The sequence below is a fragment of the Pleurodeles waltl genome, chromosome 4_1, assembly GCF_031143425.1.
Source record: "Pleurodeles waltl isolate 20211129_DDA chromosome 4_1, aPleWal1.hap1.20221129, whole genome shotgun sequence".
In the NCBI taxonomy this organism is placed as follows: Eukaryota; Metazoa; Chordata; class Amphibia; order Caudata; family Salamandridae; genus Pleurodeles; species Pleurodeles waltl.
Genome location: NC_090442.1, coordinates 805,366,906 through 805,389,354, shown reverse-complemented (window position 1 = coordinate 805,389,354; position 22,449 = coordinate 805,366,906).

Genomic DNA, 22,449 nt, shown 5'->3' with positions numbered 1-22,449 from the left:
ACGCTAACAGGCTGCAACTTACCGCTGCCGCGGCGGATATCCGTTCACCATATTATGACACACACACACCAATCCGTCAGTATTCAGCCACATACACAAATCTGCCACACCGAAGGTCAGTGATAAACTGGCAGTATCAAAACCCACACCGTTATGCCAACAGAACTACGCCCACCACATTATGACCCACGAATCACCTCGGTGGACATTCAACAGCAGTAAACCATTGGTGGTACATACCGCCACACTCACAATGGACATCCACATACAAAGCAATACCACATTAGACAATTCAAACAACACACACCTGACACCCATACGTAATCCACACCCACACCACTAAAAAGCACACACCCACATTACCCACAACCCTTTACTAACAACAGTTACTGTCAGGAGATTGACACCAAGACCACTGACACAACTAGAGTCACACACCATTTACACCTATACACCACTCACACACTACACATCACACACCCCAACACATTACCCAAGAGACCTCACAGAACACCCATGGCACCACAAAGACACCCCCGTTTCACAGAGGAGGCGCTAAGGGTCATGGTGGAGGAAATTGTCAGGGTAGAGCCACAGCTGTTTGGCGCCCAGGTGCAGGAGATATCTATAGCTATGAAGATGGAGCTATAGCAGAAAATCGTGGACAGGGTCAACGCGTGGGACAGCACCCAAGAACTAGGGATGACATCAGGAAGAGGTGGAATGACCTATGGTGGAAGGTACGTTCCATTGCAGCAAGATACCAGCTCGCAACCCAGAGGACTGGCAGTGGACCCACACCTCCTCCCCCACAACTCACAGCATGGGAGGAGCAAGTCTTGGCAATACTGCATCCTGAGGGCCTGGCCGGAGTCGGAGGAGGACTGGACTCTGGTAAGTCAACTCTCCACTATTATCATCCCCTTACCTGCATGCCATCACAGATCCTCACCCTCACTCACATCACTCCACCACTTCCCACACACCCCACCATCACATCTTACTCATCCCAATGCCAAGCCCTGCATGCAGTACCAATGCATGGGCACCACTCAGCCCTGCATGGGCACTCATCACTAAAGCATGCACACTATAGAGAATTATCTATCCCACCATACAGTAACATACACAAGTAAAAGCTGCCAGGGCAAATCCAATCAAAGAGGAGGAGCCACGGATGTACAATATGTCAGACAAAGAAACCATAACACATCATTTACATCCCCACAGGTACCCGAGCCAATGTCAGGGGAGAGAAGGTGCAAGCACTATCCAGTCCCCCAACTGAAGAGGCCCACAGTGATGACAGCAACTCTGGTCTTCAGGATCTGGATGACCTACCTTGCCCATCAGGAACCACTCTGCGCTATGAGCAGCTCCACCAGACTGCCCTCGTGCACCTGACCCCGCCCTCCCTGCTGCCGCGAGTTCGAGGCCCTGCACTACCAGCAGGCACCCGCCTGCGCCCCATCCCTGGTGTCTAGTGGTGGACGTAAGTATCGTGTGTTAGTCTTGTTATCTTGTCTTTACTGTTTTCTGCGCCCGTTTTCTGTTTTGTTCTGTTTTTCTGTTTTTGCCTTTTTCTTGTTGTCTCTGCCTTTTTGATGCCTGCTTCTGCTTGCTGGTTTCCGCCCGGTTTCCCCTTCCCCGCCGCTGCGTCCCCTGCGGCCCGCCCCCCTCACACCCTTATTCGTCACGCCCTCCCGCCTCCCAGCTGCTCCTCCCTCCCACCTCCCCTTCTTAATGGCGGCCACTGCGCGGTCACACCAGACAACCTCACAAACCTCACAAACCTCGGTCTCAAGCAACTGGTCCCCTCGCCCACCCACTCAGCCGGGAACATGCTCAACGGCATCTTCTCCTCCAGCAGCCACATCACCTTCACTCACACCACTGAACTCCATTGGACCGACCACCACTGCGTTCATTTTTCCTTCCTGAAGCCTACCACCAACAGCATCCGATCCCTCACAGCAAGTGGAACAAGATCTCCAAGGAACAGCTGATCTCCAACCTCACCCAATCCCTACCACCCAAAACCAATGACCCCAACACCGCCGCCCTCAACCTCAAACAATGGCTCGACGACTGCGCCAACACTCTCGCTCCACTCAAGAAAACCAACACCACTCGCATCAACAAGAAAGCTCCCTAGTTCACCGCAGACCTTCAGGCCTCCAAACGAGAATGCCGGAAAACTGAAAAAAACTGGCACCAAGACCAATCAGAGAGCAACTTCACCGCCCTCAAATCAGTCATGCGCAAACACCACCAGCTCATTCGGACCAACAAAAGATCCTCTACAAAGAGCGGATAGACAATAACGCACACAACAGCAAGGAACTATTCAACATCATCAAGGAACTCACCAACCCCAAATCCTGCTCCATCGACCCTCCTCACTAACAAGACCTCTGCGACTCCCTCTCCATCTTCTTCCACTGCAAGATCACAGACATACATCGAAGCTTCGCAATGCCGTGCCCCACCACCACCACTGACATGGTCAACCTCATCGCACCAGGCTGCACCAGCGTACAGAGCGCCTGGACCTCCACCGACGATGAAGAAACCACCAAAACCATGAGCACCATCCACTCCAGCTCTCCCGCAGACCCCTGCCCTCACCACGTCTTCAATAAGGCCAGCCAAATCATCGCTCCCCAGCTCAGGCCCATCATCAACAGCTCCTTCGAGACTGCCATTTTCCCGGAAAGCTGGAAACACGCTGAAGTCAACGCCTTGCTCAAAAAGCTCAAAGCCGACCCCGAAGACCTCAAAAACTACCAACCTATCTCCCTACTCCCCTTCCCCACGAAGGTCATAGAGAAGATGGTCAACAACCAACTTTTCCGCTTCCTGGAGGACAACAGCATACTCAACATATCCCAGTCTGGATTCCCCAAAAACCACAGCACAGAGACTGCCTCATCGCCTGCACCGACGACATGAGGACCAGACTAGACAAAGGTGAAACCGTTGCCCATCATCCTTCTTAACCTTTCCGCAGCCATCAACACCGTATGTCACCAAACCCTTCGCACACGCCTCTTCGACGCCGGAATTCACCACAGAGCCCTGGACTGTCTCACCTCCTTCCTCTCCAAAAGAACACAAAGAGTTTGCCTCCTCCCGTTTCGGTCGAAGGCCACCAAGACCATATGCGGAGTCCCCCAGCGATCCTCACTCAGCCCCACCCTCTTCAATATCTACATGGCTCCGCTCGCCAGCATCGTCTGACCCCACGGCCTCAACATTATTTCCTACGCTGATGACACCAGCTCATCCTCTCCCTCACGAGGAACCCCGCAACCTCCAAGAACAACCTCCACACCGGACTTCTCGCCATCGCCAACTGGATGACAGCAAGCCACCTCAAGCTGAACTCAGAAAAAAATGAGATCATCATTTTCGGACCCAACAAATCAGCATGGGACGACTCCTGGTGGCCAGCCACCCTGGGTCCGACCCAACACTCACACACGCAAACTGTGCTTCATACTAGACTCTTCACTTTCCATGACCCAGCAAGTCAACGCCATCTCGTCCTCATGCTTCAACACCCTTTGTATGCTCTGCAAGACTTTCAGGTGGATTCCAGTGGAAACCAGAAGAACGTCACCCACTCCCTTGTTAGCAGCAGACTGGACTACGGCAACGCCCTCTATGCAGGATCATCGGGCAAGCTCCAGACAAAACTCCAGGGCATCCAGAACGCCTCAGCACGTCTCATCCTCAACCTCCCTCGCCACAAACACATCTCCACCCACTTCAGATCCCTACACTGGCTACCCGTCAACAAAAGGATTGTCTTCAAAATCCTAATCCATGCTCACAAAGCCCTCCACCACACCGGACCGGCCTACCTCAACGATCGCCTTAACTTCAACATCCCGACACAACAGCTCCGCTCCGCTGACCTCGCCCTCGCAACAGTCCCTTGCAATCACCGTACCACAACCGGCAGCAGATCCTTCTCCCTCCTGTTCGCCAAAACCTGGAACTCCCTCCCCACCAACCTACGTAAGACCCAGGACCTCCTGATCTTCAGGAAGTGCCCAAAGACCTGGCTCTTCGAGAAGTAGCACCCCCCCACCACCCCAGCAGCTTGAGACCCTACTGGGTGAGTAGCGTGCTCAACACATTTATTTATTGATTGATTGATTGAACAGCCGGTTGCCCAGGGCCACTCACACACCACCACAGAGACTCCCCCATCAGGAAACACCATCACAGCACCCACCCAGCGTACCCATACCTCTGTCCCCAGGACACATCAATCAGCAGTGTGTCCACCTCTACAGGGACCCCAGGGCACACCTTGCCCCCAAGACAATCAGGGACCTGGCTTCAGTGGCAGTGGGCACACAGTTCAGGGGACAGAGTGTCACAGTGCTCTTTCCTCGGGATCTGCATGCTGCTGAACAAAAGGCCCACCTCCCGGCGTCACCAACTCAGAAGGCTATTATAGCACAGAGTTATGATGAAGCCAGGCGGGGGGAAGGGAATTAGGATAGGGAACTGCAGGGAGAGAGATCTGAAAAGAAACGGTTAGAACAAATATGCATACATTCATTCATAACAGTATAACTCACCAATAGACTCTTGAAAAAAGATTGAGACCATTTGGGGATTGGGCGTAGCCCCTTCTTTGAATCATGGAACAATAACAAACTGCACCCTCTAAACTTAGAGATGGCAAGAGCTTTGGATTATGGTCATACTCTGAATATCAATCATGTAACAATTATGCATTCATAAGATAAACGTTTGATCTCAGCCTAGAAATTCTCAAAGACTTAAATATGTATCTCACATATTATACTTCCCAAAAAACAATGAAACTATAATTTGCTTATCTCTGAAATGTTTTCACATTTACTACCGAGGCCTGAAAGTTTACTCATTGAACTTGAAACGTTTTATTCATTGGGCAGAAGCGCCTTGCTTGTTGTTCATGAAACACTTTGATCATCATACATGAAGCGCTTTGTTCATTATGCCAGAGAGCGCTTTTACTTGCTTTATCTGAAGCGCTACACTTGTTATGCCAAGGGGCGCGTTGCTCATGTGGCCTGAAGCGTTTTGATACTCGTGCCCAGATCGCTTTACTCATGTAGCCTGAAACGTTTTGATTGTCGTACCAAGGGCGCTTTACTCTTGTGCCTTGAAGCGCTTTGCTCGTTGTGCTAAGGGGGCGCTTTTACTCATGTGGACTAAAGCGTTTTGATCCTCGTGCCAAGAACGCTTCACTCATGTGGCCTGAAACGCTTTGATTGTCGTGCCAAGGGCGCTTTATTCATGTGGACTGAAACGCTTTGATTGTCGTGCCAAGGGCACTTTACTCTTGTGGACTGAAACGCTTTGATTGCCGTGCCAAGGGCGCTTTACTCATGTGGACTGAAATGCTTTGATTGCCGTGCCAAAGGCGCTTTACTCATGTGGACTGAAACACTTTGATTGTCGTGCCAAGGGCGCTTTACTCATGTGGACTGGAACGCTTTGATTATCGTGCCAAGGGCGCTTTACAAGTGTGGACTAAAACACTTTGATTATCGTGCCAAGGGCGCCTTATGCATGTGGCCTGAAGCGCTTTGCTCGTTGTGCTAAGGGGCGCTTTACTCCTGTGATCCGAAGCGTTTTGATCATCGCGCCAAGGCTGCTTTATTCTTAGAACTGGAAATGCTTTGCTCATTGTGCTAAGGGGCGCTGTACTTTTGGAAGTGACAACTTCCTTCAAGATTGGGCTCATCAAGACCTTACCGCTACGAGTACAACCTACTCGTATCTGAATTCACCATGGAAACAAGGATACTCCGACTTGCTGTGAATCTGCCATGCAGGAAATCTGCTCTTCTTCAGAGGAACCCCCACGAGGTCTGACTGCATCGAAGTCTTCAAAATAGTGAGCAATGTGCTTCGGTGTGGCTGGGCTTTATAGGCTTGCCACACCCCAAGATGGCCGCTGCCTATAAAAACCTGGGAATTGTAGTCCCTTCATAGCATAGCACTGATAAGTGCATCTTGTCCACCAATGTCCCGACCCTGCAGCTACATGAGCTTTACCACAGGGCAGGCGACGCTGATGACCTCTTTTAGAACAGGAAGTGATGACAAGTGGTGCACATGAAGCGCCGCAAATACACGCAGCGGAATTTCAGGCAAGACCTGGACCGTGCACAGCCTTATTCTTGACACAGAGGCACAGGCCAACAGGGACAGTGGGAGGACTGCTGTGCGCCAGGGGGAGGACAGGACCAGAGAACCGACTCTCCAGGAGACACTCTCTGAGATCCTGGGAGCCTATCAACATTCCCAGGACACGATGGTTCAGATCCTGGACAATGTGTAGGAGAACAGGCAACTGCAGGAGGGACAGTACCAGAGGATCAGGGAGGACTTGTAGGCCATTAACAACACCCTGATCTCCATTGCAGGGGTGCTGGCAGACATGGCCAACATTATGAGGGAGGCAGTCTTACACCAGCGGGCCCCTACCACTAGCCAGACATCTGAACAGCCTTCCACCTCCGCTTCCGCTAGTGGCCAGGAGGCTCCGCCACAGGACTCACAGGCCACCAGCACCCCTCCCTTGCAGAAGATGAACCACCAAGCAAATGTTCCCTGCAATCAAGACAGAAGCCAGAGACACTTGCCAAGACCCTCGCCAGGAAATTAGACTCTCCTGATTGTCACCCTTGTGTCCCACTCAGTCACCCTGTCCACCTTGAACTGCCATTGCTCCCCTTCCTATGTCCCAAGGACAATGCATTTGTGCTACAAACAAGCTGGAACAATACCCTGGAATTTCCTCCTTCATCACCCCATCCCATTGTACCTGCCTCTCCATATTTTAGCACTTGAATAAATGCCCTTTGAAAAAAAACAATTTTGGAGTATGTCATGTATCAAATATGTATTCATTGTAACAGGTACAAACATTGCAAACCAACTGTACAGAGAATGAGCATAGATTATTGACCTGTAGCTGGTTGTTGTGATCACACCAGGAGTATATGTCTGGTCACCAACATCTGCAAAATGAATTGCCAGAGGGAACAGTAAGTGGGCATAGAAGTTGAAAATATCAGCATGCCATTGCCACAGAAATTAAAACAAAAGTCATTGAAATGTGAAGTAACACTGTCCTACCTGTGTGTCATTGGCAGTATTGTCAGATCACATATGTTCTATTTTCCTCATCATCATACTCTGCCTCCTCATCCTCACTGTCCACAGGGTCTACTGCTGCAACACGGACATCTCCAGCCTCCTCCTCCTGCAGGAATGAGACATGGCGTATGAGGGCCAGGTTATGCAACATGCAGCATGCCTCCACTACCTGGCAGACCTTCTTTGGTGAGTAGCACAGGGATCCACCTGTTAGATGGAGGCACCGGAACCTGACCTTCAGGAGGCCAAAGGTCCTTTCAATTATCCTTCTGGTTTGCTCATGTGCCTCATTATAACGTTCTTCTGCCCTTGTCCTGGCGTTCCTCTCAGGGGTCAGCAGCCATGATAGGTTTGGGTAACCAGAGTCACCTGCAAATATTGAGGGACAATATAGAGCCACCTACTATCCTATATGGCCCACACCATACCCATAAACCAACACATACTGGGTGGGAACCAGGGCTCACCTATTAGCCACACCCTGTGGCATCACATTTGGGATGCTGATATTCCTTAGGACAAAGGCATCATGCACTGACCCAGGATACTTAGCATTGATGTGGGAGACGTACTGGTCCACAAGTCACACCATCTGCACATTCATAGAGTGGAAACTCTTACGATTCCTGAACACCTGTGCATTCTGCCGGGGGGGGTGTACAAATGCAATATGTGTTCCATCAATCGCCCCTATTATGTTGGGGATATGTCCCATTGCATAAAGCTCGGCCTTCACTGTGGCCAACTCTTCCACCTGGGGGAAACAATGCAGCTGCACATGTGTTTTATCAGGGCAGACAACACTCTTGTCAGCACTATTGAGAACATTGGCTGTGACATTCCTGCTGCCAAGCTCACTGTCACTTGGAAAGAACCAGTTGCCAGGAAATGGAGTACAGATAGCACTTGCACAATAGGGGGGATCACAGTGGGGTGACGGATAGCAGATGTCAGATCAGGCTCCAATTGGGCACACAGCTCTGTGATTGTGGCCCTGTCAGGTCTATAGGTGAGGATAATCTGTCTGTCCTCCAGTGTTGCCAAGTCCACCAGGTGCCTGTACACAGGGGTATGTCTCCAACTCCTATTCAATCGCAGCAGTAGGAATCTAAGGGACAAAGGAGTGAGGATCCGGTCACAAACTGAACAATGGGGCTACAACAGTACTTTGCATCCTGTAAACATGTAATGGGTCATTGTGATTTGTCCAGTATGTGCTACTATCTCCTGTGATGAGGCATTATTCCATGGCCTGCCCCCCCAACCCTGAAATGGCGTCTACCTGTCCTGTGTGGAGGGACAGGTTGAAGAGAGGTAATTCCGCTGACATTGTGCACCATTGCGAGAGGCGGTCGGGAACCGCCATGCAACTCCTCATTGGCTAACATTAGGCTCTATGGGGTACAGTGGCCAATGGTGTTCTACACCGGCAGTGATGGTAGGCACCGCCACGTATGTGACCATTATTTTTTATCTGATTCCTCACTTGCTACCTGACCTTCCATAGGAGAGGACCTACACTGCATGTGCTGCTGTGACCTGTGTCTGGAACCTACCATCACCCGTGTGACCGGAGAAAGGGCTCCAGCCTTCACTTCTGAGGAGTTGGAGCGACGGGTGGATGGGGTCCTAACCCATTACGGACTGCTGCATGGGCCTCCAGACCAACAGGTGAGTACACTGTGAGCACGATGCATGTGGCATGAATGCATGGAGTTGTGTGTGTGAAGGCCCTGTGTAAGGGGGAGGGTGGATGTCCAGGCGGACAGGTAGTGTGCTGTGCCATGTGTGTGTAAATGGTGATGGGAAGGGGTTTGGTTGGCCATATGTGTAACAGGCAGGACTGTTTGTCTACTTCTATTTTCCTGTGTGTGTTGCCTCTGCAGGTCAGTGCCCATCAAAAGAAGGGTATATGGTGTACTATCGCCAAGGAGGTACGGACCCTGGGGGTGTATGGCAGGCGGAGCACCCACTGTCGCAAACGGTGGGAGGACCTGAGACACTGGGCATGGAAGACAGCAGAGGCCCAGCGTCTCAGGTCCTCCCACCAGGGAACAAGCCTACACAACAGTGCAGCTGTCACCTCCGGTGGACTGTATGTAATCCTGCCTCCATATGCTGCTGTGTGGCCTGTCCACTCCAGTACCAGTGGGGAAAACACCCACTCGAGAACTGTGGCCCATCACTCCCCAGCACCAAGCACAGTGCATGTTGCCCCATCCAGAACCAGTGGGTAAGACACCAACAAGAGAGCCTGTGGCCCATCACTCCCCAGGATCAAGCACAGGGCATGTTTCTCCCTCCAGAACCAGTGGGTAAGACACCTACATGAGAGACTGTGGCCCATCACTCCCCAAGATCAAGCACAGGGCATGTTGCACCCTTCAGAACCAGTGGGTAAGTCACCCACATGAGAGACTGTGCCCCATCACTCCCCAGGATCAAGCACAGGGCATGTTGTCCCATCCAGAACCAGTGGGTAAGACACCCACATGAGAAACTGTGGCCCATCACTCTCCAGGATCAAGCACAGGACATGTTGCCCCCTCCAGGACCAGTGGTCTTGTTACATCTACTGGCTGAGTTGCCCCCGGTCTCCCGTCCTCCTGAGGTGCCTGCCTATTTACCAACTGATGCCCCTGCAGTCCTCACTCCGTGTGAAAGCAGGTGACAAGTGGGGCCTTGGTCTTTGGCCGGTGGCCATGGGGCCCACACAAATTGAGGACTGGGCTGTGTCCCTTTTTCTGTAAATATGTATATATCTATTATCTTGCCTAACTTATTATTTCTACTGTGTTGATCTTATTACAGTCATTTTTTCCTTGCATAATTCGGCTGAGTTACAGGGTCAAATTGTTTTTGTAATGCATCTGGTTGTGTGTATGGTTTGTGTGTGTGAGGTATATGTGGTGCGTGTGTGTGTCACTCTCTTTTTCCTCCCCCCCTCCCTTGTGTGCTAGGCGGCTGTACTCATCGTCGTCATCTTTGCCAGTGTTGCTGTTTGTGGTGGAGCAGAACGTAGAATATCATCAGAAAAACATGCAGTTCTGGTTCCAGGGCAGCGTGGTTCTTCCCGTGTCTCCAATGGTGAATCCTTTCACAGCTCAGTTTCTGCCAGGCTTTAGAGATCGTTGGTACCGCCCTGGAAAAAACTGGCAGTTTCCTGTGTCTGAATATGGTGGGCGGAACATTGGCTTCCGCCTGGCTATTGGCAGCTACCACCATGGTGGCTTTTGTTTCCGCCCTCGTGGTCAGTGTGGTACATTGGCTGTCTTTCAGAGATCTTTCCACCATGGTCATCATTTGGCGGTAGTTACTGCCAGCCTGTTGGCGGTATTACTGCCAATTTATGGTTGACCTCCAGGGTCATAATGAGGGCCTTAATGTTTAATGCATGGACTTACATACCCTGTATTTCTCAGAAGGGGTTTGTGATTAGTTTAAGCCACTGCTACCTTATCATATTCTATCATTGCAAAATGAGTTGCAAATGGTTCCCCAAATGCAGAATATGAATCAGAAGGCAAAAACTGAATGATACAGTCAACACTCCCAGCCCTATCAACCTCAGTGCAGTACTTGCAGAAGCTAAGGCAGTTCTATGGAGACACACCTTCAGCCAGAGTGGTGCAATAACCTGCGAAAAATAATCCACAGAATTTTCAACAAGGTTTCAAACTTCAGGACAATCCTTCAAGTGGTCCATGACAATTTTCCCCAGTTTGCAGCAACGCTTTGGTTCTTACAGGCCAGAGGAGTAGGATGCGTTTTGAAGAGTGACAGTGTCTGATGGGTGCATGCTTGCTAGAGGTAGACCATACTGGGCATTTTTGAGAAAGAGAACTGAATGGCCATACAGTATAATTTTTGACTGATGCAGGTAACATTTTGGGGTAAGACCAGTTGGGGCTCCTAACCTACTCTTCTCTGAAAGAGAAGTACAAGTTGTAGCAATTTTAATTAAACAAGTGACTAAGACGTTTTTAGCTAATATGCCATTAAAAGTTAATCTAATAATGAATAACAATTAATACATAATCAGTGAGATGAGTCCAGTTAATTTTTTAGGATGAGATGTATTAGTATTAGAAATTGGGTCTCCAATTGGCAGCGATGTGCTTCCTGTACAAGTAGGGACCACAATCTTAGTCCAGGTAAGTCAGTTACATCCCATAAATGAACCTGTGCTCACCCCCTGGTAGCTTGGCACAGAGCAGGCAGATTTAACTTAAGAGGCAATGTGTAAAGTATTTGTACAACACTTAAAACAGTACAAAAGTGAAAAGACCACCCAAAAATTATACCACACCCGGTTAGAAGAATAGGAGCATGGGTCAGATACAAGGATCAACATTGATCCACTGAAAGAGTACCTTATTGAGTCATTGATGGGGCCCGATGCGTGGAGCAGAGTAGGCATTGCATGGGAGTTGATCCAGCTGGATGTAGGAGATGCGTCACCTCCAAGCCACATAATACAAAATGCATCATGGGTGGCATCTTAGCGATGTAGGCAAAGTGTTGCCATTGAACTACGCAGCAGACAATGCAATGTCTGTCTTCAGTGGTTGAGCCGATGTGTCAGTGTCACGGGGATAGAGATACATTGTTTCCGACAGGTGCACAAATGACGATGCATGGATTTTGTAGTTGCAGCACTTTATACCCACTTCCAAGGGACCAGGACTGGATTGGCACCACTTGGGAGGGCATGATTTGCAGGAAGCAAAGTCTAGGTGCTGTTGCAGGATGGAGTAAAGTCTTTGATGTCCCTGAGACTTCAGAACAGGAGGGAAGCCCTTGGAGTCACTTTGGTTCTGGGGATGGTGAGATGCAGGTCAAGTTCTTCTCACTCCCATGCACAGAGTGCAGCAGACAACAGGGCAGGCACAGCAGAGCAGGAGTCAGCAGTATTTCTTTCTGGCAGAATTTTCTTAGGTCCAGAAGTGTACTGAAGTGGTAGTGTCTATGATCCAGTATCTATACCCAGTGGTGCCTTTGAAGTGGGGGAGACTTAGAAGAGAGGCCTTTGAAATGCACAGAGTCTCTGCCCTTCCTGCCTTGGCTCCAGACCCACCACAGGGGGTTATTTAACCCTTTGTGTAGGATCAGGACACAGCCCATTCAGGTGCATCAGCTCCTCCCTCCCATTGTGCCCTGGATGGACCATCAGTCACACCTTCCTCCCACATTGATGTCCCTGCCCAGTGTAGTCACTTGGGCTGTCAGGAGACAAGTTGGGCCTCTCACATTGCCCTGTGTAGTGGCATGGACACTTTTGGACTGGCCAATGGCCCTTTCTATATAGTTCAGTTTTTTTTGTGGTCGCTATTCCCATCAGAATACAGTGATTGAATCACAGGTGTTTGTCCTGGCTTACTCTTCTTCTGGCTTAAGTTATTGTTGTACTTTTCAGTGGATTGTTCTCCATGTGTGGTATGTGTATATGGTGTGTGTTGTGCGTATGGGTGTGTCACTCTTCCCTCCTTCCCTTGTGTGCTAGGCGGTTGTACTCACCATCATCATCTTCGTCAGCATTGCTGCTCCTGGACTCCCATTGCGTGGTACAGCATCGGCAGGACTTCCAGTTCAGGTTCCATGGCGGCACCGGACTTCTCTGTGTCCTTGGAGGTGAGTGTCTCCTTTTAAATGGGTCATTTCCGCTAGGATTTTCGTGAGGGTGGTCCTGCCCCAGAAATCCTGACAGTCTGCTATGTGATAATATGGTAGGAGGCAAATGGTGTTCCTCTGGGCTGTAGATGGTGACCGCCGTATTCGTTGGCCGGACTTCACTGGCAGTTCAGGCGTTGCATTGGCTGTAAATGGGAGGGATCATCGCCATGGTCATAATATGGCAGTCTTCACCACCAGCCTGGCGGCGGTACTACCGCCAGTGTGGTGGTCAGCTGAAAGCCACCCAAGCCATAATGAGGGCCATAGTGTTTTTTGTTGTCATGTGGTACTGAATCCAGCAGAAAAATATTTACGATTCCAACAAGCAAAGAGTGTTTATAGTGATTGACTTCTGTCATATGTTCTTCTCAATTCCTCTTTATGAGGATAGTCAATATCTTTTGGCATTCAGATTTAGAAATAGAGCTCTGGTTTGGTATAGAATTCCACAGGGGTATCAAACAGTCTGTCAATCATTTCCCAAATTCTCAAGAAAGATTTGGAGAGTTTAAATTTACCTTGTGATTCAGTATAAGTCCAGCAACTTTTAATTGCAGCGACGATAAAGGAAAGCTGTATGCTCAATTTACATTACTAAAATCACTTAGCTAAATATGGAAACATGGGGGGTCATTACAACATTGGCGGTATAAGGCGCTTACTGCCGTGAAGAAGACTGCCAATACACCGCGGCGGCGGTAGACCGCCACAGCTATTATGAAACACATCACAGAATCCGCCGAAATTCAGACACCCACACAACACCGCCACACCAAAGGTCAGCGATAAACTGGCGGAAACACATCCTCCACGCCAACAGAAACACGCCCATGCCATTATGACCCACGATTCCACGCGGCGGTCTTTCAACCGGGGTATTCCATTGGCGGTACACACCGCCGCGCTCAAAATACACACACATCTACAAAACACTGCCACAATGGACAATACCAAATACACACACCTGATACACATACACACACCACTCCCACACACCCAATACTATATAAAACACACACCCACATCACCCACAAACCCCTACGACCACAATTCACGAACGAAGGCCAGAGAGATAGCACAGAACAGACAACCCCATCACACAGAGGCACACAACACCATCACCCACGCAACATCCAAGCACAAAACACCACATACCACTACACTCACCACACTCACCCCATGTCACGCCAAAGACACCCCCGCTTCTCCGAGGAGGAGCTCAGGGTCATGGTGGAGGAAATCATCCGGGTAGAGCCACAGCTATTTGGCTCACAGGTACAGCACACATCCATAGCCAGGAAGATGGAGCTATGGCATAGAATAGTGGACAGGGTCAACGCTGTGGGACAGCACCCAAGAAATAGGGAGGACATCAGGAAGAGGTGGACTGACCTACGGGGGAAGGTGCGTTCCACAGTATCCAGGCACCACATCGCGGTACAGCGGACTGGCGGCGGACCCCCACCTCCTCCCCCTCAACTAACAACATGGGAGGAGCAAGTCTTGTCCATCTTGCATCCCGAGGGCCTCGGAGGAGTCGTTGGAGGAACGGACACTGGTAAGTCTAATCTTAACCATCATAACCCCCACCCTACCTGCATGATATCACACACCCCGACCATCACACCCTCCCCTATCACCCCAAATCCTCACCTATCTACCCATGACACCAACCATCCATCCCAACCCCAAGACCTGCATGACATAACTAAGAATGGACACCCATCACCAAAGCATGCCCACTGCACAGACCCACAACACCCCCCCAACCATCAGGACACAAGCCCCCACACAGGAATGCCTGCACTGGGGTTCACGAACACCCAACCATTGCACACCATGAAACACACACATGCAATAATCATGTACTTATGCCCCCACAGGAACCCGAAGGAACGTCACCACACCAGAGGGTCCAGACAACACCACTCCACCCCCAGAAGAGGCCCACAGTGACGACAGCAGCTCTGCCACACTGGATCTTGATGACCAGCCTGGACCATTGTGGGCCTCAGGACAGTCGGTTCCCCTTGCCCAGCCACAGCCCAACACCGAGCTTACACTCTCTGGTAACACCAGCACAGCACCCACCCAGCGGGCCCAAACCTCCCTACCCAGGACAGGTCAATCAGCGGTGTGTCCACCACTACAGGGAACCCATGCTAACCCAACACCCCAACAACAACAGGGACCTGGGGGCAGTGGTAGTGGGCACACGGTCCAGGGGACAGAGGCACAGGAACACAGGGGAACTGGGAGGGCTGCTGTGCGACAGAGGGAGGACCGGCCAAGGGAACCAACTCTCAACGAGGCCCTCTCCTCCATCATGGGAGCATTCCACCACTCCCAGGAGACGATGGCCACGGTCCTGGACAAGTTGCAGTAGACCCTGCGTCTGCAGGAGGAACAATATTTGGGGTTCAGGGAGGAGCTCAGGACCATCGGCTCTGCCCTGGGCACCATCGTAGGGGTGCTGACGGACATTCAAAAGACCTTGAGGGACACCGTGGCACTCCAAGGGGCCCCTGACACTAGCCACGATGATTAAATGCCCACCACCTCCGCCTGCGCTAGTGGACAGGACGCCCCGCCACAGGACCACCACACCAGCACCCCATCCCCTGCAGACGGACAACCACCACGCAAGCGGGCCCTGAGATCCAGGAACAGGACAGAGCAAGACGGCAAGACCCCCGCCAGGAAATAAGACCACCCTGTTTGTCCCCCCACTGTCCCACTTTGTTACCCTGCCCAAATTGGAAGTGACCTAGCTCCACTTCCAATGCCCAGATGTGCAATGTACCTGTGAGACTAATAGACCTGACTCTGCCATGGACATTCCTCCACCATCACCCATCACCATTTTACAACCCCTCTTCATTTTTTTACACTTAAATAAACACCCTTGAAACACTAAAAACAAATGGAGTCAGTCTATGATTTGTAAATCTGTATTATCAATTACAGTTTCATAATGGGTTACCCATTGGAAGGCTAACATACCTATGTCACACATCACAAGCCCTTCAAGGATGCAAACAGTTGACACGTAGGTTACCACATTTGTGAAACTGAAATGGAAGGGGACAACTCAGTTAACAAATAGTGAGTGAAATGTTGGTACATGATAGAGGTAGATGTGTGAAAGTTAATGTAATGGTAAAAATGAAAATGTTCTCACCTGTGTCTCACTGAAAATATTGCTGTATGACTGACTCCCTGTTGTCGTTTTCGTCTTCCTCAGCTTCATCCTCATCACTGTCCACAGGCTCCACAGGCTCCACAGCTGCCACAACACCGTCATCTGGATCATCCTGCAGAAAAGGCACCTGGCGTCGCAATGCCAAGTTATGGAGCATGGAGCAGGCGATGATGATGTCGCACACCTTCTTCAGTGAGTAGAATAGGGATCCACCTGTCATATGGAGGCACCGGAACCTGGCCTTCAGGAGGCCGAAGGTGTGCTCGATAACCCACCTAGTCCGCCCATGGGCCTCATTGTAGCGTTCCTCTGCCCTGGTCCTGGGATTCCTCACTGGGGTCAATAGCCAGGAAAGGTTGGGGTAACCAGAGTCCCCCAATAGCCATACACGGTGCCTCTGGAGTTGACCCATCATATCAGGGATGCTGTTATTCCGCAGGATGTAGGCGTCATGCACAGAGCCAGGGAACATAGCATTCGAGATGTACTGGTCTGCCAAACAGACCATCTGGACATTCATTGAATGATAACTCTTCCGGTTCCTGTACACCTGTTCACTCCTGCGGGGGGGACCGGCGCTACATGGGTCCCATCAATGGCACCTATGACGTTGGGGATATGTCCAAGGGCATAGAAGTCACCTTTCACTGTAGGCAAATCCTCCACCTCAGGGAAAATGATGTATCTCCTGATGTGTTTCAGCAGGGCAGTCAACACTCTGGACAACACGTTGGAAAACATAGGCTGGGACATCCCTGATGCCAAGGCCACTGTTGTTTGAAAAGACCCACTTGCAAGGAAATGGAGCACTGACAGCACCTGCACGTCAGGGGGGATTCCAGTCGGATGGCGGATTGGTGACATCAGCTCTGGCTCCAACTGGGTACATAGTTCCTGGATTGTAGCACGGTCAAACCGGTAGGTCACGATTAAATGTCTCTCTTCCATTGTCAACAGGTCCACCAGCGGTCGGTACACCGGAGGATTCCGCCATCTTCTCATATGTCCCAGCTGACGGTGCCTAAGAAGGACAGCAGCGAAGAAACAGTCACTATTCCTCCAGGTATGTACCCACAGTTACACACACGGCTACACCAGACACAAAACCCTTCCTGTGTGTGTGTTTTGAGTGTAGGCCTCAGTATGTGTGACGCAGTTGAAAATGAATCCATGTAGGCCCCTGAAATGGCGGCTGTCTGACCTCTAAACTGGGACAATGGGATTGTGGGGTAACAGCGCTGGCGTTGCAGTCCGTCGCGGTAGGCGGTCGTAGAGCGCGGCGCAATGCTGCATTGGTTAACATTGGACCCTATGGGTCCCAGGAGCCAATGAACAGGTGCGCCGGCGGTGATGATGCGCCCCGCCCCGCCGCGGACGTCACCGCCGCGGACGTCACCACCATTTTCTATCTGTTCAATCACTAGATACCTGACCTTCGACAGGAGAGGACCTACACTGCTAGTGCTGCTGTGACCTCGGTCTGGAAGCGACAATGGCTGCTGCGTCTGGGGAAAGGGCCCCTGCCTTCACTGCACAGGAGTTGGAGAAACTTGTGGATGGGGTCCTCCCCCAGTACATGCTACTCTACGGTCCTCCAGACCAACAGGTTAGTACACAGGGAGCACGTTGTAGGGGCTAGGCCTGGGTGGACAGGGCTGGGTGGAAGAGGGAAGGGGGCAGAAGTCATACTACAGTAAAGCATGGGAATAAATGGGCCACATGGTCAGAGTATGGAGGGACACACACACATTGATGGTGCAATTGGTAATGACTGTTCCTCTTCCCTTGTGCATGTCATGTAGGTCAGCGCCCACCAGAAGAGGGACATTTGGTGTGCCATCGCCAAGGAGGTCCGGACCCTGGGGGCCCACCAGAGACGGGGCACCCACTGCCGGAAGAGATGGGAGGACATTCGCCGCTGCAGCAAGAAGACGGTGGAGGCTCAGCTGGGGATGGCCTCCCAACGTGGGAGGGGTGCCTGTCGTACCATGACCCCCCTGATGTTCCGGATCCTGGCGGTGGCCTACCCGGAGTTGGATGGGCGCTTAAGGACATCACAGCAGACACAAGGGGGTGAGTACAACCTCATTCTGCGGACTTTGCGTGCAGTGGAGGTGTCTGGGTGGGGGAGGTGGGCTGTGTGTGTCCCTAGGCCAGGGCGAGTTAGGTAGGCAAGGCCCCTCCGTAATGTAGGCCATGTGGCACTCTACCCCACCTCAGTAAATAAGCAAGTTGAGGTATAGTTGCCCCTGTGTCATCCATGTGCGCAGATTTCCACCATTGCCATGTAGGCCATATCCCAGAAATTGCATGTGCAGAGGGCAGGAGCGCGGCATTGTGCCTGGGGCTGCTGCATCTGTCTTGTCCGCCAACGGTAGCGGTATGCCATGCACTCAAACTCTCATTGTTCTGTCTCCCCCCTTTTCCTGCTCTCCCTGTCCTTTTGTACATCAGCATCAACAGGCGGAGGTACAGTGGCACCGGAGCATGAGGGAGCTGCATCCCACATGGCCATGGAGGGCCACACCACAGACTCTGAATACGCCAGTGGGACGGAGGGCATGGGGAGCTTCACGTTGGCCACTGGATCATCACCAACCAGCGACACAGACTCGTCCGCTGATGTGAGCTCCCCTGTGGTGGCGGCACCATCTGTGCGCCCCACTTCTACAGGTACAGCCGCCACCCCCCTACCAGCACCGCCCTCCCAGCAGCCCCTCAGCTTTCGCCCCGTGCCTGCTCACCCAGGAGGGTGGGCATCACCTTTGCCCCAGGCACCTCAGGCCCTGCCCCAGTCACCCCTGCTGCCCTCAGTGACGAGGCCATTGACCTCCTCAGGTCACTCACTGTTGGGCAGTCTACCATTGTGAATGCCATCCAGGGTGTAGAAAGGGCGTTGCAACACGGTAATGCATTCCTGGAGGGCATTCATTCTGGTCAGGCTGTCCTTCAGCGAACCCTGCAATCTCTGGCCTCAGCACTGATGGCAGCCATTGTCCCTGTGTCCAGCCTCCCCCCTCCAACTTCCTATACCCAGACCCAATCCCCTGTATCCCAGCCCATCCCAAGCACACCTACAGACCAGCATGTACACAAGTCAACACACATAAGTAGCTCAGGCAAACATAGGCACCACACATCCCACATGCACTCACACAAGCATCACACCCATACAGACACAGCAACATCCACTGTCTCCTCTGTGTCCCCCTCCTCCTCGTCTCTCTCCTCTCTCCCAGTGGCGTCTACACACACACCTGCATGCACCACATCCACAGGCACTAGGACTCGCACCACGACACTCAGCACCACACGCCGCTCACCAGCACTCACCACCTCCACTGCCATTTACACGTCCCCTGTGTCCTCTCCCAGTTTGTCTGTGACGCCCCCTCCCAAAGTACCCAAACGCCGGCAATCACTCACCCAACATCCATCCACCTCACGAGAGCCTCCAGTACCTGCACCTGCACCCAAAACAGCTAAAGTGACACCTCCTACAACCACCTCCTCTTCCTCTACTCCCAGACCCCCTCCAGCTACCCATCCCAGTGTTCGTCAGAAACTGTCCCTCTGTCAAATTGACCTTTTTGCCCCCACCCCCCCCTCCAATTCATCAGTCCAGTCGTAGTGCCTCAGCCAAAAAGCCTCCAGTACCAGTGGTGCGTGTTCCAGGTTTTTGGAGTGCACCGTCCACCAGGGCAGGTAGTAGGACCCGGAGCCAAGGCACTGGCAGCCCACCCCCTGTAAAGGCTCCGAAATTGGAGAGTGGACGACGGGACCGTGTCAAGACTCCTGGTGGGACAACAAGTGAAATGGGATCGAAGGGGATTGGTGAGTCAACTGTAACTCCAAAAAAGGTGGGGAAGGTCCAAAGGAAGTCTGCCCAGCCTGTTGTGAGTGTCACGGCGGAGAAGTGCGCCATCATTTCCGGCGGTCCAGACACAACCGTCAGCACCGTCGTCACTGGTCCAGAGACCACCGCCAGAGTCAGTTCCCAGGAGGGCCCAAGTATCGTAACTGGTCCAGAGACGACCGCCAGAGTCAGTGCCCAGGAGGGCCCAAGTATCGTCACTGGTCCTGAGACCACCGCACAAGACACACCCCAGGAGGGCCCAAGTATCGTCACTGGTCCTGAGACCACCGCCAGAGTCACAGCCCAGGAGGGCCCAAGGATCATCACTGGTCCTGAGACCACCGCACAAGACACAGCCCAGGAGGGCCCAAGTATCGTCACTGGTCCTGAGACCACCGCACAAGACACAGCCCAGGAGAGCCCAAGTATCGTCACTGGTCCAGAGACCACCGCCTCAGTCACAGCCCAGGCGGGGCCAGGATGCCACAGCCCCGCTGGGCAATGATGGAACGTCATGCCACACACCAATGTCCAGTATGGAGATCGTCATGCCACACACCAATGTCCAGTGTGGAAATCGTCATGCCACACACCAATCTCCAGTGTGGAAATCATCATGCCACACACCAATGTCCAGTATGGAGATCGTCATGCCACACACCAATGTCCAGTGTGGAAATCGTCATGCCACACACCAATGTCCAGTGTGAAAATCGTCATGTCCGTATCAGAACCGCGATGTCAAAGCACCGCTGAACAGGGTAAAGACCGCCATGGCAAAGCACCGCTGAACAGGGCAAAGACCGCCATGGCAAAGCTCGCTGAACAGGGCAAAGACCGCCATGTCAAAGCACCGCTGAACAGGGCAAAGACCGCCATGGCAAAGCACCGCTGAACAGTCCTGAACCGCCATGGCAAAGCACCGCTGAACAGGGCAAAGACCGCCATGGCAAAGCACCGCTGAACAGGGCAAAGACCGCCATGGCAAAGCACCACTGAACAGTCCTGAACCGCCATGGCAAAGCACCGCTGAACAGGGCAAAGACCGCCATGGCAAAGCACCGCTGAACAGTCCTGAACCGCCATGGCAAAGCACCGCTGAAGAGGGCAAAGACCGCCATGTCAAAGCACCGCTGAACAGGGCAATGCACTGGGTAGGAATGAATGGCCCACCACATCAGGCATCCTTATCCTATGTGCAGCTGGGACAGTGACAGGACACTACCTTTCACGGGGAGACTCATCCAGTCTGGGCACCAGTCACCCCCCAGGACCAGTATGGACCTGCATCAACTTGAGAGACTGTGGCTTTGCACTCCCCAGAATTGAACAGAGGGCAACCCACCCACTGTAGAGACTTGAGAGACTGTGGCTTTGCACTCCCCAGGATGTAACAGTGGGCAACCCACCCACTGTAGAGACTTGAGAGACTGTGGCTTTGCACTCCCCAGGATACATCAATGGGCATGGAGCCCCGTTGTGGATCTGGCTTTGCATTCATCTGGCTGAGGTGCCCCCCCTTCCGTTCCCCCTGAGGTGCCTGTAGTGTTTCTATCTGATGCCCCGGCAGTGTTCTCTCCGATTTTGGTCAGGTATCAATTGTGGGCCTCGCCCATGCATTTTTGGACTGTTTGTGCACGGACATTGTTGTGTACATATCTGCAATACTTGGAGGTGGAGGATTGTATATGTAAATATGAGTGATTTTGGAATACATATATTTGTATATTTTTGTATGACATGTATAGTGGCACACTACAAAGTTTGCCCGCGATTTGCATTGTCTTTGCATTCTTCCGGGGGGATTGTGGGTTGTTACTGTTATGTTTGTGACTGCATTGGTGTGTATGTTGTAATATGCGAGGGTGGGGGTGTTTGGTGGGTGTCCCCCTAACTTTTGCCTCCCCCCCTCCCCCGTGTCGTAGGTGCAGTACTCACCGGTATCTTCTGCGCCTACGTCGCTGTTGGTCGTGAAGGAGCAGAAAGACAAGGGCAGGTAGTATTTGCAGTTCCTGGTCCATGGAGTCGTCGTTCCTCGTGGGATGTGTAGAAGGTGAGCGTTTTCCCATAGCAAAAGCTGTTTCCGCCTTGTTTTTATCCACGGTGAATCCGCCCCGGAAAAGGTGGCGGATTGGCCTGTTGTGATACTGTGGGCGGTACATTGTCTTCCGCCTGTCTGTTGGCGGTGACCGCCACGCTGCTTGTCTGTACCGCCGTGGCGGGCGATGTGTTAAAGTGGCTGTCTTTGTTGGCGGTTTCCGCCAGGGTCATAATTCCCTTTTTTTTGTCCGTCGGCCTGTTTGCGGTATTACCCCACCTTTTACACCGTCCGCCAGGGTTGTAATGACCACCATGGTATGTTGAAATAAATTGCAATACTGATAAAAAGATGTAATTGATTTGGGATACCAAATTGACCAGAAAGCAAGGAAAGTGTTCAAAGAACTATTTTTACAGTTTTAAAAAGAGAAATGAGGCTGTTGCTAGGAATACTTGGCTGCCGCTGTCAATGGATTCCAAGCCTTTTCCCGATTGTAACGTCTCT